The sequence below is a fragment of the Bacillus rossius genome, chromosome 2 (genome assembly GCF_032445375.1).
Source record: "Bacillus rossius redtenbacheri isolate Brsri chromosome 2, Brsri_v3, whole genome shotgun sequence".
In the NCBI taxonomy this organism is placed as follows: domain Eukaryota; kingdom Metazoa; phylum Arthropoda; class Insecta; order Phasmatodea; family Bacillidae; genus Bacillus; species Bacillus rossius.
This window is the reverse complement of record NC_086331.1, coordinates 102013246-102026700: the sequence shown is the minus strand read 5'-3', so window position 1 is coordinate 102026700 and position 13455 is coordinate 102013246. Positions and strand designations below refer to the sequence as shown.

Genomic DNA, 13455 nt, shown 5'->3' with positions numbered 1-13455 from the left:
TTGGTTCTGTTTGTCCGACATCAGCTGATTCAGTCTTGTTTTCTGTGAATTTTCTAATTCGTATTTATTTATTTTTTGATTTTCGGAATTTCCCATGACAAACAGTGCCAAAGTTCAATGGCGTATGTCCAAAAACCTTCATGAAATCAAAATTCCCCATTTCACGAATCATTTAAAGAACGCAAAAAGTTTGCAATTCGGCGTACCGGTGATTTGGAGTGCACCCAAAACTCACATCGATAACTGTTATTTATGTCTAGTAAATATTACTGGAATCAATCAAAACAACCGTAGCAAGTGGACTTATCCTGATTTAGTCTCTGCAAGACGCCCGGTCCCTCACTCAGAGGAAGTACCGGTCCCAGCATTTCACCAGCTCCCAGAGCTTTCTGAGGACGAGTGTTGTCACTATAATCATCCGTATGATACTGTAACCCGCCTTTTTTCCTCGAAGAAAGGGGGGTTGCGTCCCCGGCTCACTCTGGGTAAAAAACGTTAAACAATAAGAAATGCCAAAGTGCCTCTTTACCCAAGTAGCCGTAGCCGGGCGTAAACATAAAAAGGTAGCAAAAACATTAAGGGCTAGTCTTTTGTAACTAAATACATAAAAGCAATTAAAGCAAATATACAGGTTTTTCTAGATAATCCTTCAACATGGTACAAAATATGGTAATTAACAGTAAGCCTCATATGGTAGCTAATGATAGATAGTTATAACACCTAATATTAAAAATACATTTACAAACATTAAAATTACAGATGTAGCTAGTTAATATAAACAAGTATCAAAAATCTTATACAAAAGGCCTAGTTACAAGCGTTAATTTCAAATATTACGTAATAGAGTCTATAGTCTATAGTCTTAAACGTATACGTTTTTCTGAAAATCGCAAAAGATCAGCTGATTTGCTGTCCTATACAACTAGGTCAAAAGCGACCATGCATGCGAGACGAGCCACTGCGCTGACATACAAGTTCCTGCACACCAGCTCACGTAAAGGCAAAATCATTATCATCAGGGCTAAGCAATCACATTAACTGTATCCGGATTTCTAAATAAAAGACACATAACGAGGGGAACGTAGGCCTAATCGTTGCATCTTAACGGCACGTACAACACACGTCTTCAAACCGTATGTAATCGTGCACGCAAATTTGTGAATTTCAGTCAAATCCCAATTGTGTAACACTTGCGGGCGGGGGCCAAATGCAAATCTACCAGTCGCCTCTTTACCTTGCAGGTGCCGGCGATCCGTAGTATAATCACTCCCATTTGTCCTCAAAAAGCTTAGTGCTCAATGTCCCAGCCTCTCCATCTCCGCAGGCATTCGGCTCGCCCGCCCGGCGAAACCTCGCGAGTTCGCGCGGAGTCGTCCCACGACGTGTCTCCAGCCCCGCCGGCAGTCGACTCCCTATTCTCTCGTCCAGCAATCGTGACGTCAGGTAGCCGCCGATGACACCGCGCGCAGTGGCCGCCCGAGGAAACAGTATCGATATTGCTTATTAACGTACAAAAGAAACTCACTCAAAACCAAAACAAAAATATAATATAACAGAACTACACACATATTTAATAAATTATGACTGGCTTAAATAAGAACAAGAAAAATATCAGAAAAATGTTTAAAACACAAAAAGAAAATATGAAAGAAATGGTATAAAAAGGTGCAGGAAGACTGAGGACCAACAAGTGGCATCAATACTAATGAAGATGACAGTGATTATGAGGGGTTGTCAACAAATCCTCAACGTTTCAACCAGGATGAGTTAAATCACCTTATCAGAGATCTTAACCTGTCAATAGAAGATTCTGAATTACTGGCTTCCAGGTTGAAGGTATAAAAATTACTGGTACAAGGAACCAAAATTACTTTTTACCGTAAAAAGGAAAAAGGGTATGTTACCATTCTTCTCTCAAGAAGAAAATATGGTTTTTTGTCACGATATTAGAGTAAATCTTGAAAAAATGAGTCTTCCTGAATATTTTACAGATGATTGGCGCCTATTTATTGATTACTCAAAGCGAAGCTTGAAAAGTGTTCTTCTACACAATGGGAACAAATATGGTTCATTACCAATTGCTCACTCAACGACAATGAAATAAACATATAGCACCATATCTTTGGTCTTGGAGAAGATAAGGTATCCTGAACATCACAATGTGATTTGTGTGGACTTAAAAATGGTAAACTTTCTCCTCGGACAGCAAAATCGCCACACAAAATATCCTTGTTTCTTGTGCCTCTGGGATAGCAGAGACAAAACACACCACTGGGTTAGATACGAGTGGCCTAAGAGAGAATACATGATCGTTGGAGAAAAGACGTTATTAACGAACCCTTAGTTGAACGAGAGAAAATCATCTTTCCTCCACTGCAAATCAAGCTGGGCCTTATGAAGCAGTTTGTAAAGGCTCTTGATAAGGACGGATCATGCTTTGCATGTATAAGGGAAAAAATGGCTTTCTTGAGTAAGGGAAAATTAAAGCAGGAATATTTGACGGCCCAGAAAAAAGAAAATTCATTAAGTACCAAGCCTTCGTAAATTCCATGAATGAGGTTCAGCGAAAATCTTGGACTTCATTTGCTACAGTTGTGGGAAATTTTCTGGGCCAACTAAAAGCAGAAAACCATGTTTAACTGGTAAACGATATGCTTAAAAATTTCACATCCCTTGGGTGCAACATGAGTAATAAGGTGCACTATTTACACAGCCACCTGGACCGTTTTTCTGAAAAAATTAGGAGACAGCAGTGAGGAGTAAGGTGAAAGATTTCATCAAGATATTAACATTATGGAGGACCGCTTTCAAGGAAGATGGGATACGCACAAGATGGAAGATTATTGCTGGAGTTTTAAAAGGAACTGTTACAAGACATATTCAAGAATTTCACGAAAAAGAAGCTTCCGAAGTGTTGAGTAACTAGTTGATTCCATCGATGATTTGGTACTATCTTTGTCTACATAATAATATAAGTATATACTAATATTTGTGTAATTTAATAATAAGAACTTATTTTTTTTTAAAAAAATTGATTCATGGAATAAGCTCCAAATACCCCGGTACCAAAACTAGTGTTGGCCTGTGTTAACTTTGGTTTAAAAACATTTTTCTTGAACAAATAACCGTACAGCATTTATAACAATGCATCAATTTTTGAATGTGGGATAAGACATATTCAGTATTTTTTTTAAAAACGTAAACATGTACATGCCAAAATAAGATAGAATATACAATTTTTTTTTGTGGTGTTTAAAACTATTTCTTACCAACTGGTTTCCAAGGGAATCTTGTGAAAAATAACAAAAAAAAAATCTGTTTAGTAAACTGAAGAAATATTGCCGTAATGGTACTTGGCTCAAGACTTAATGGACTATAAATCTGCATCGCTGACCCTTGCGCATCCAAGGCTGGCCAAAGGCTGGTGAGACCTCGCCTCGCGGGCAAATTGGCCACCTGGAAAGCTGGCGCCAGTCAGGTGGGGAGAAGCCGGCAAGGAAGCGAGGGCGAAAGCGAAGAGCGAGGGGCGAGACGCCCGGCCGGCGGCGCGCGGATATTGCCTTTCCTGTCTGCCGGAGCTGTGACGTCACCCGCGGCCTGCGTGAGTCCGCCTCCCGCCACGTCGAGGGGCAGCGCCGCTTGCATAGCCCCCAGGGGAACACCACACCAGCCCTCTGCCTGCCCGGCTGGCGGGTTCTTGCCGCGTCCAAGCAGGAGATTTCACACCGACGTTTTGTTCGACCTTGCAGTCGCCATCTACAGGACAGCAGCTACCTACTGAGGTTCTTTGAAATTATACTGTCTACGTATACTCTCGTCTGATAGGTTGAAGCTGTGGGCCAATCGGAGGCTCTCCCTTCCCGCGAGAGTATCAAAAAGGCAGGAGAATTCACAAGAACCTCAGTTGGTAACTTCTACCCTTAAGATGGCTAAAGCAAGCTAGACCGAAACGTCAGCGAAATCTTTGTCTTTGATGCGCCTAGAACTCACAAGAAACGCAGCCGCAGAGGTGAAGACGCGCTCAGTGATAGCTTGTGAATGGACCTTGTGGCCACCCTCGCCGGTACAAGGTCACACGGTTCCCTACTAACTCTTAAGGCTCAGCCTCATTCTCCAAGTTTGGTTTATGAATTTTGGTGAACTCAAGATTTCTGCGAAGAAATGTTGCAGAGATAAATGGTAACAAATAATTAAAGTTTCGTGAATTACTTAGCTGTGAAAATACAGGAAATAAACTTCTAGTGAGTGACTGAGGCAGTTATTGACACAATTATTTTGTTTTAAAATTATACTTCTTTAGGCGCCTTGAGGGAGATATTTTAATATGCAACGAAAGTGCAACGAAATTTGCGTGCATCAAACGAAAATTTAACAGGTCGAAAGTCCAATACGCACGCTTGTTTCTAATATAGCCACGAGCCAAAGTAATCAAGTTGGCGGACCCTCGTATGGCAGCGTGCATCCATACATATTCGCTTTAGTGAACATCGGATGACGTACTAAGCGTATCAGTGTGTCAAATGATACTTTATGATAGTAAAACTACCCTGGAATACCCTTGGTAAACTTAAATTGTCATAATAGGACATGAGCTCAACTTTAAAAATACCTTTAATTTACTAACCAAGTAAATTGTGGTGTAATAAACATGGCGTCAAGAATTTTTTTTTTTTCATTTCGTTGATTCTCTTTAACATTACGAACGCCAGGCTATATTTAATATAGTTTTCAAACTAAAATTTTCAATGTAAAAGATACATTAATAAAATAATAATTTCTAGACGCGTGTATATAATAACATGAACAATTTTTTTTAAATTTATTATAAATACATGTCTGACATTTAACACATTGTGGCTAACTTGAAGAATTTATTAGTTCGACAATATTTGCAATGAAACATCATACAAGATTATTCTATAGCATATGTTTCTTAGTATTCACTTTAAAACAAAAATTTACATAAAGTTAGATCGCAATAATTTGCGCTTTAGGTTAAGTCAACATTAGAAACGGTCAGACACAACGAACATATCAGAAATAACAATTAGAAAAAAAACCATTCAGTATTTCCTGGAGCTATTTCGGGGAAACAAAGAAAAAGGAAATTTGGATGAGCTGACAAAGATTTAAACCGAGAGTCCTCTTCCTGCACCACATAACTCTGTCTTTCAAGAGTCGGTTGTGGAATTCGCAAGGCAGTAAACTATCACCGCTCCTCTGGATGTTTCATGGTATAGTCTCTTCTTACCAACAGACGACACACAAAACACAAACATAATGGCCAACGAAAGTATTGCTTCCCAGACGCAAATATCTTCAGAAACGTTTCACTTTATTTATTAATATCCCTTAAAACATAACCATATAATTTTTGGTGGAAAAATGAGTGCCAAGTTTTGTAGTTAATTTATTTTTAGCTGTCTTAACTAATATTTTTACGTGCCGGTGTAGTTAAAATAAGAAAAATTTTCTAACTAAAATAAAAAAAACTTTGTAACCGAAAATTAAGTCTGGAATTTGGAAATATCTTTATGTTAATGTAAAGGGGACACAAACATATTTAATACAAAATGTGAAAAAATGAAACATGAAACATTGAATTTCATGCATTGGTGTGATACAAATTAATATATGTGAGATTTTTTAAGTTCTTGAGTTAATGACATGCCACTATATTGTTTCAATTCAGTAGATTTCCTATTCATACATCAAAAAGACAAACATTTATTTTGGATAACCGCAACTTAGCCTAAGGCCTTTAATCATTCAGTGCAATTAAAGGCTGAGCGATGACGTGTACAAATAATTTTTACTGTCCGTCTCCCTGTTATTCCTGTAAACTTGTTGGAAATGGGCTTGAAAGATAAACTAAAACTTGTCAGTAACAGCTTCTTGCCTTCTGGTTGAGGCAATTTCCGTAGAAATGTTGGCGTGCCCTAAGTGTCGGCATTACTTCAGGCAAACATCCACAAATACCCTCGAAGAAAGATGCAACCAGGGATGCTGAAACATCAGGCACATGAAAATTTTTACAGACTTCTACAACAAGCCAAGAAGAATGTAGCGACTCTGGCTTCGATAACCCACCATCTAGATATTATTTCACTACATTCTAGAAAACATTTTTAGTGACGTTCTTTAAAGTGTAATGGATGTTATTAACCTATGCGACTGTGTAGTGAATTCGCCTGAAAAACACGGTATCTCTCATATATTATCTTAGGGGAAAAGTCAAATGATTCACAAAACTACCAAGATAGCATAGTAAAATTTACTGTTTGGCTAGAGTGTTTATTTAGTGGATTCATTCCGCTATATGATAGAACAAACTTACCTAGACATACTCAAGCATTTCAAGAATGCTCATTGGACGATAACAAGTTCACATCCTTGGGCGGGTTTCTGGGATTGCGTAAAGAATTGTTCTATTTGTCTATAACTGGTCACCAAGAGCTTGTCTAGTGTACTGCAGTCCAGTTATCGACGTGAGACAGATTTAAGTGTGCTTCAAGTCCACTTTTCCAACGATTGAACTTGCTTTTAATCGTGGCTCTATGTACAAGTAAATAAATTTCATTTAATGTTTAGGAGCTAAAACAAACTCTTCTCATCGTAGATAATAAAGCCACACACGTGATGACTCACCCAGAACTATAACCAAGAATCTGTTGCAGCGAAGTTGGTGAGTGCTTGTAAGCAGTGAGCCGGCAACTTGTGCGTATACAACTTCAAGTGAAGTGAAGGAGAAGTTACTGAAGCTATTGTGAGGGACTTTCAGTTTCAGGAAGGTGGTGAAAGCGACATTTCGCAGGTGTCTGCTCCTGTGAACGGATTAGACAGGGTTATGTGCTTGTTTACTGAAACCAGCATACCCTTCCATTGAAAAACAAAGAGTCTCTCACGAGAACAAAATGGTTTATATTTTATCTTCAAGAATATGAAAATAATATATTTTAACTGCGATATTTTAATTCAGGCAAATGCAACAATCTTACACCATGTCTCAAACAGCTGTAGTTGAAAATACTATTGGGTAAAAATAAAATTTTTACCATCGGCATGGTTTTCATTTCACTAGTTAAAGATAAAACAACTTTTTTTCCTGATATATTTTTGTGGTTGTACATTAAAATATTTTAATAGAAATTATAATAGGAGAAAGTTTAAGAATTTATTTTGTTTGAAAAAATATAACAATTTCCCCATAAATCATATTTAAATCACAATTTTTAATTTCATGTTTTTAAAGTAACTTTATATAGTAAAAAAATGGAATCCAGTTCTTTGAAAATACGCGCGTCTTTTATCAAAGGTACTGAGAAATTTCTATTTATTTTTTATTTTTTAACGAGAACCAGACTCCTCAGAAAGTGGATATTGATTTCCCGGACTGATACGCTTCTTTTGAATACTGACAGCTGCAGGCAGCCAAGCGCGTGAACAGACTTTTCAGAAATAGAACATTTGTGCTTGACTCTGTTTGAAAAAATTGAAAAAAAAAAAAAAAAACTTTTTTCCTTATCTCCGGCACGAGGAAAACCCCTAGCTGATGGCATTTCATTGATTGTGTGTATATATATATATTTATGTGTAACAATTTGCCGGGATGGGGGCGTATTCAAGACGTTTTCACTAACTTTCTCCTAAAGGTCACGATCTTTCTTTCCTTCAGAAGGCATGGGAGATGGATGAACAATGTCGTCCGCTCCTGCCAACTTCCCGTTTTCTCGGGAACACGCCATTCAATTGTGAAGAGTATGTTTTTTTCCCTTCTTTCAAGCTAAAAACGGTATTACGTAATCTCAAGTAACAACGTTCTGTACAAGCACTCGAAAAAAAAATTGTTTGCTGATTTAGTGGGTGGAGACAGAAATGGGAGGTTTTCAATTCGGTAGAACTTTTTTTATATTTTTAATAGAAAGTTGATAGCGATGATTTGCATTGGGTGTCTTGCATGAAAATGTAAGAATTTCCTTCTGTTTTCGAATATTACTCGTGGTAATAAAAACTAAAAAACACAATAAGAACTGTAATTGTACTGTTCAATGCCTCGAGAACAATATATGTTTGAATATTCCTCCAAGACTGATAATTAATTATGGAAACAATTAGTTGTGTTATTGGTACCCCACTTCAGTTCCTTCAACGCATGGAAATGGTGTAAAAATGTTTTATATTATTCTGTATGCTGAGAATTATGTTGTTAGTACTAACGTTTGGTAATTGCTAAATTGTAAACATTTAGCAGAAATATTTTGTTTCTTTTTTCATTCCATTTATCAGTATGGGACTACTTAAATATTTTTGAATGGTTATATTGTTTCATATAAAACATTTTGTACATAAAGGTGACAAACAACAGGACATCATTTTTGTGAAAAATTAAAACCAAAATAAAAATTAATTTACGTCTATTTTTAACACTTTTTTGTAAACGTTATAACAAGAAAAATGGTTAAAATTAAACTTTTAATATTTTACAGAATATTGAAAGAGAAAATTATATAATAGCTGTGTGAAATCAATTGTAACACAGCAAAAAAAGTTCAATATATTGTAAGTTATCAAAGTGTTTTTGCGTAGAGATGCAGACTTTTACTATTTATTTGAATTTCACACGTACTGTCTGAATCACATCTACAGACAGAGGCCTGTTAGTGAAATGTTGTGTAAGAGTGGGAACTTTCGCAGAATATTAAGGTAACACACCCGTTTAAGCTTTCCGGTTTTACGTGGAATGATTCATTAGGCAAGGTTTGTATTAGAAATGTATGTTACTCGTCCGTAAATTTAATTTCTGTGAGTTATTTTGCCATTCTCTGCTATTTTCGCATTTCAAGTGATTCTCTAATGAATGTTTAAAAAATATAAAGGCAAGTTCCAAATGATTTTGTGTGACTAGAGCCACTATTATATAACTAGACGCACTGAAATTTTGCGGATTCTTTCGGTCGCAAGGTAGTCTGCAAACAGGAATGGCTTTTGATTTATCTGATGATTGGATCACAATACTCTCACCAATCGCCTCTACGACTATGGACCTGTCAGGTAGTAGCTTGCAATAAATAGACTGAATCACATGGACCCAAAACAAATAAGTGTAGCTTTTACAGAATAAAATCAGCTAATGGGAAAGCATATGAATAGGTGGCATGATTTTTTTTCACAGGAAACTCTGAACCCTCATTGTAGACTGCAATGAGGTATACCCGCATCAGCGGTTTGTTTTGTGCAACTGGCTCTCTTCTGCAAGAGAAGCCATTGCCTTTTTGGCCAGGACATTCAGGACGAGTTTGCCTCCGCACTGGATGGCTGTGATTGGCGTGCTGACAGTAGACATATGCCTGAAAAAAAAACCCAGCCAGCCATGAAGTAGACACAACGTGAAAAAAGTTTTAACGCAAAGCTGGTCTGGAAATCTTTTTGCAAAAATTGCATGCCCCAAACATTAAAGAAATTTTAAGGGTGCTCGTCGGTCTAAAAAAAGATGCCACATCATTTGGCAGGTTACACTTCACCTCCTTGTTTTGTAACTGTAGTCCAGTCATCAACGTGAAATGGGTGCGCATGTGCTTCAAGTCTACTTCGCTGCAATGTGAATCGGCGGAGCAACCATGGCGCTAAGCATAGCTCTCCGTCCATGTTTGTTCTGTGCAGCGGAAGAAGCCAAGTCTCGTCGGGAGACCCTGAGGCGTGGTCCATAGCCGCGTCAGACGTCAGACATTCTCTCGACACGTCTCGGGCTGCTTGTCTTGCTTGCGCAGCGGATCTCCCACAGCCTCCAGTTGTCAGTGGACTGGAACGAAAAGAGATTTGGACTAAAAACATATGTCTTCTGTCAGTGTAGTCACAATAAAATATTCTGTAGTGATAACAATTAATTTTTCTGCCTAAAATTAAGAAATACAGCGACAACTTAACATTGGGGACCGGAAGAATTCGCTTATTCAGTGACCTCTAGGACAGAGTCCACAGTCCTTTGCACAGTTGGGAGAATGTCACCGGTCGTTGGCTGCCGACCGGTGAGGCGTCTCAAGTTGGCAGCCTGTGTATTAGATACTTGGCCAAGTGTATTCCCAACAGCGCAAGCAGCCTGGGGAGAATTGTTCCGGCGAGCGGCTCCGGTGTTGGAGCAGAGTGCGTGCTGAATGGACGTGTGTGTGCTCCTAGGTGGCGATGAAGCAGTCTTGACGCAGGCGTGAGCAGTGGACTGCGTGCGACCACTCGTCCGACACCACGGGTGAGTCGCACGTGGCACGGCTGCCTCCCCTCCGCCCGTCCACGCACTCTCCCTGCTGCGCACCGACGGACCAACTGCGCACTTTCAAACAAACAACCTTGGTTGTTACAACTTTTTATTACTACATTCCCGCAAGCAATGTAGTTGTTTACAGATGTACTGGGTCTAAAACAAGCTCGATTGTACCCTTAGAATGAACGTTAGATTTATTGCCAAACAATCTGGTTTGAAAACTAAAGAGTCGGTTGAAAAAAAAAACTGGCCAGTATTAGTTAAAACGTTTGAATAGTACAGTTTGAAACTTTGATAAATTTTGTACATTGGTTTAGCCAAATATGAAAATGAAGTTGAACGAGGATTAGAAAACATTGTCGAATGTTAAAAAAAAAAGTGTTTAGAATAAAACATTTTTATGAAGGGGAACTAAGAATACATAACTGTTACCGTATGTGCGTTGTACTAATGGACGGAGTGTTCCAGAGACATTCGAAAGACTTTAAAAGGACTTCACGTAGTGCTGTTGGCTACTTTTGAACGGGCGCTTTTGGCACCCCTGCCCATTGTTCGCGCTATCGACCGAAATAGCGAGCTGAAAGGCTGGAGTGTTTAATGTCCTTAGGAGCGCGTCGGGAGGTCCTTCGCGCCGGTATTTTCATCCCGGCCGTGACGTCATCGGCCGCGCGGACAATGCGCGGCGGCGCGCGTCAGCGCCACAAACACGACGCTATAGCACAAACAACAACCTTCACAGGGCACATCTGCACGCGCGTTCCAAGTGGTGCTAGCAGTTGATGTAATACACTCGACTGCGTTTGGATTAATAGTCAGCACAAGTATCTCAGTTTGGCCACATAACATTTGTAAAAGTAGAGAACTTTTTTTTTTTTTTTTTGCTGCACAATGGTCATTAATATAGAGTAAATAACATGCACGAAGAACGAGTCTGAATTCGCCTGACAAATTTCGCCCGCAGCTTCATCGCGACAAAATAAGTTGAAATTCTCTACAAGACGTATGGTCTGAAGGGCTTCCCAAGGATATGGTATACGCCTTTAAATTAGGGGGTTGAACCATATTTTGATCTTAAAAATTAGAGAAAGTATTCAAGAGGGAACTCTGAGCGTCTGAATGATTTTTAATTAAATGATGTTCTACAATCACTGCGAATTTTGTTCTGTAGCAAAATTATTTCATTAAATTAATTATAACACCTTCCGCGTATATTTTTGTGACAGGTTGCTGCCTGCAGTTATTTGACTGAAATAATTCTGCTACAACAACCAAATATGCGGTGATTGTAGAACATAATTTAATTAAATATAATCACACGCTCAGTGTTCAATCTGAAAAACTTTCTATATTATTTACAGTTAAAATGTTGTTCAGCATCAACTTAAACGACGTATACAAGTCTTGGGAAGCACTTTATACCAGTTGTATAAGTGTATTCAACTAATTTTATTGTTGTGAACCTACAGCCTAAGTATTTCAGTCGAATTTAGACCCACTCTCTATACCTATAAGCTGAAGTATTCGGTATTTCCCGGGCTTTACGCATCGTGAAGTGACGTATTTTTTTTTAAATTTTAGGTAGAGTATTTCGAGCACAAAATTTCAATGTTTTATTTCAGACCTTTTTACCACTGGTGGGTGGATGATGGGAGGATTTTTAAAAAAATCAAATGACAGAAATTTTCACTTTATTTTGAATGTCAACTGCGCTAAATTTCATCAAGAACTAACAACAATTCTTTTTTCAAGGCTGGAAATGTAGGATTGGGTGGTTTTTTGAAATGTACATGTATAATTTGGCATTAAAGATAGACTTTAACTTGAAGTGAGGGAAGTATTGTGTGTGGTGAAGGATAGATGTAGACAGTAATTTTAGTCAAGAGTGCAAAATTTCAAGAAGTGCGAAATTATTTTTTAAAGTAGCGGGGATATAGGAATGGGTAATGTATTGAAATATCATGTAGACAGGATTTTCCTTGCTCCTTTTTCAAAATTAAATATGGTGTGTAATTTTTGTCGGGAGAGCACGATTTCGTCAAGTTACAAAATTCTGATTTATGGGTTGGGAAATAGGGGATATGGTGGTTTTTCTAAATCTCACGCAGGCAGTCTTTCGTCTTTTTGGTCAAGTGTGCAAACTTTCGTTAAAATGTATCAAAATTAAGCTGTAAGTTGTGGGAAAGGAGGATAGGCGGGATTTTAGAAATCTCACGTGGACAGCGATCTTTCTTTCTTTTTTTTTCCTTGGAAACAGATGCAGCCAGAAATTTTTTTTACTAAATTTCTCCAACGGGCATAATTTCATCCAGAAGTAACAAAATTATGTTTTATGGACTAGAAAGGCAGAGCCACGACCACCTTGCTGTTTCATTTGACTCTAGACTAGATTCAACTTGCTGTTTCATTTCACTCCAGACTATATTCAAGTTGCATGTATTTAATAAAGCCTTCTTAAGAGGCTCATTGTCAAATAACGAGGTCATATACTTTGGCGGGTTACACGCAATTATGTAATTGCTCATAACTGGCTCAAGGTCGCTAAAGGCGTGTCAAGAAGACTGTAGTCCAATCATAAACGTGAAGTACAAGTATACGTGATATAATAATACTTTTCTGTCAAATGAATCTGTGAAATAATCATGGTTATAAAGATAAAATGTCCGATTAAATATAGGTGAAATTTAAGAGCCCAATCCATTTGTTTTCTCCGACTTATATTAGCCACCTAGTGTTTTAACCTTTCATTTCCTAGTAATTATGTGACAAAAAAAAATTAGTTATATTTTATACAATTATTGTAGAGTGTAGAGAAAATTCCAATAAAGCTAATATTTGCATTCCCATATTTTATATTAAACTTACAGCATTTTTTGTCACTTCGGCACACACAATCCTCATTTCATTTTGAACTTAAGTGCATCTTAAATTTCAAAGTCATTTAAAAAGATCATTTAGTTGGCACTCACACAGCATGGACTTTTACATAATTAGTGCAAAAAAAATAAAAATAGAATACATGTAACAACACAAAATTTTATTGACAGTATATTTACCATTACAACTTGCCTTTTAAGGAATAACAATAGAAATTATCAAATTCTGAAAATTACTCCGTGCAGATGGCGTCCTTTTCTAAGCATACGATCTTCTAATATGTTGTTCAGTTTCCCAATTGAAAGCTGCAACATCTCATCTGGGAT

General features: G+C 37.9%; 1 long non-coding RNA gene across 1 annotated transcript in view; it reads left to right on the top strand.

Annotated features, from left to right (window-relative positions):
* The window catches only part of LOC134529525 (uncharacterized), a 153074-nt gene extending 140046 nt beyond the window's left edge, over positions 1 to 13028 (top strand). Inside the window, exon 4 of the long non-coding RNA XR_010074620.1 lies at positions 10174 to 13028. This is a non-coding gene — a long non-coding RNA (uncharacterized LOC134529525). The remainder of the gene's footprint in view (positions 1 to 10173) is intronic.
* The last annotated feature ends 427 nt before the right edge of the window (positions 13029 to 13455 follow it).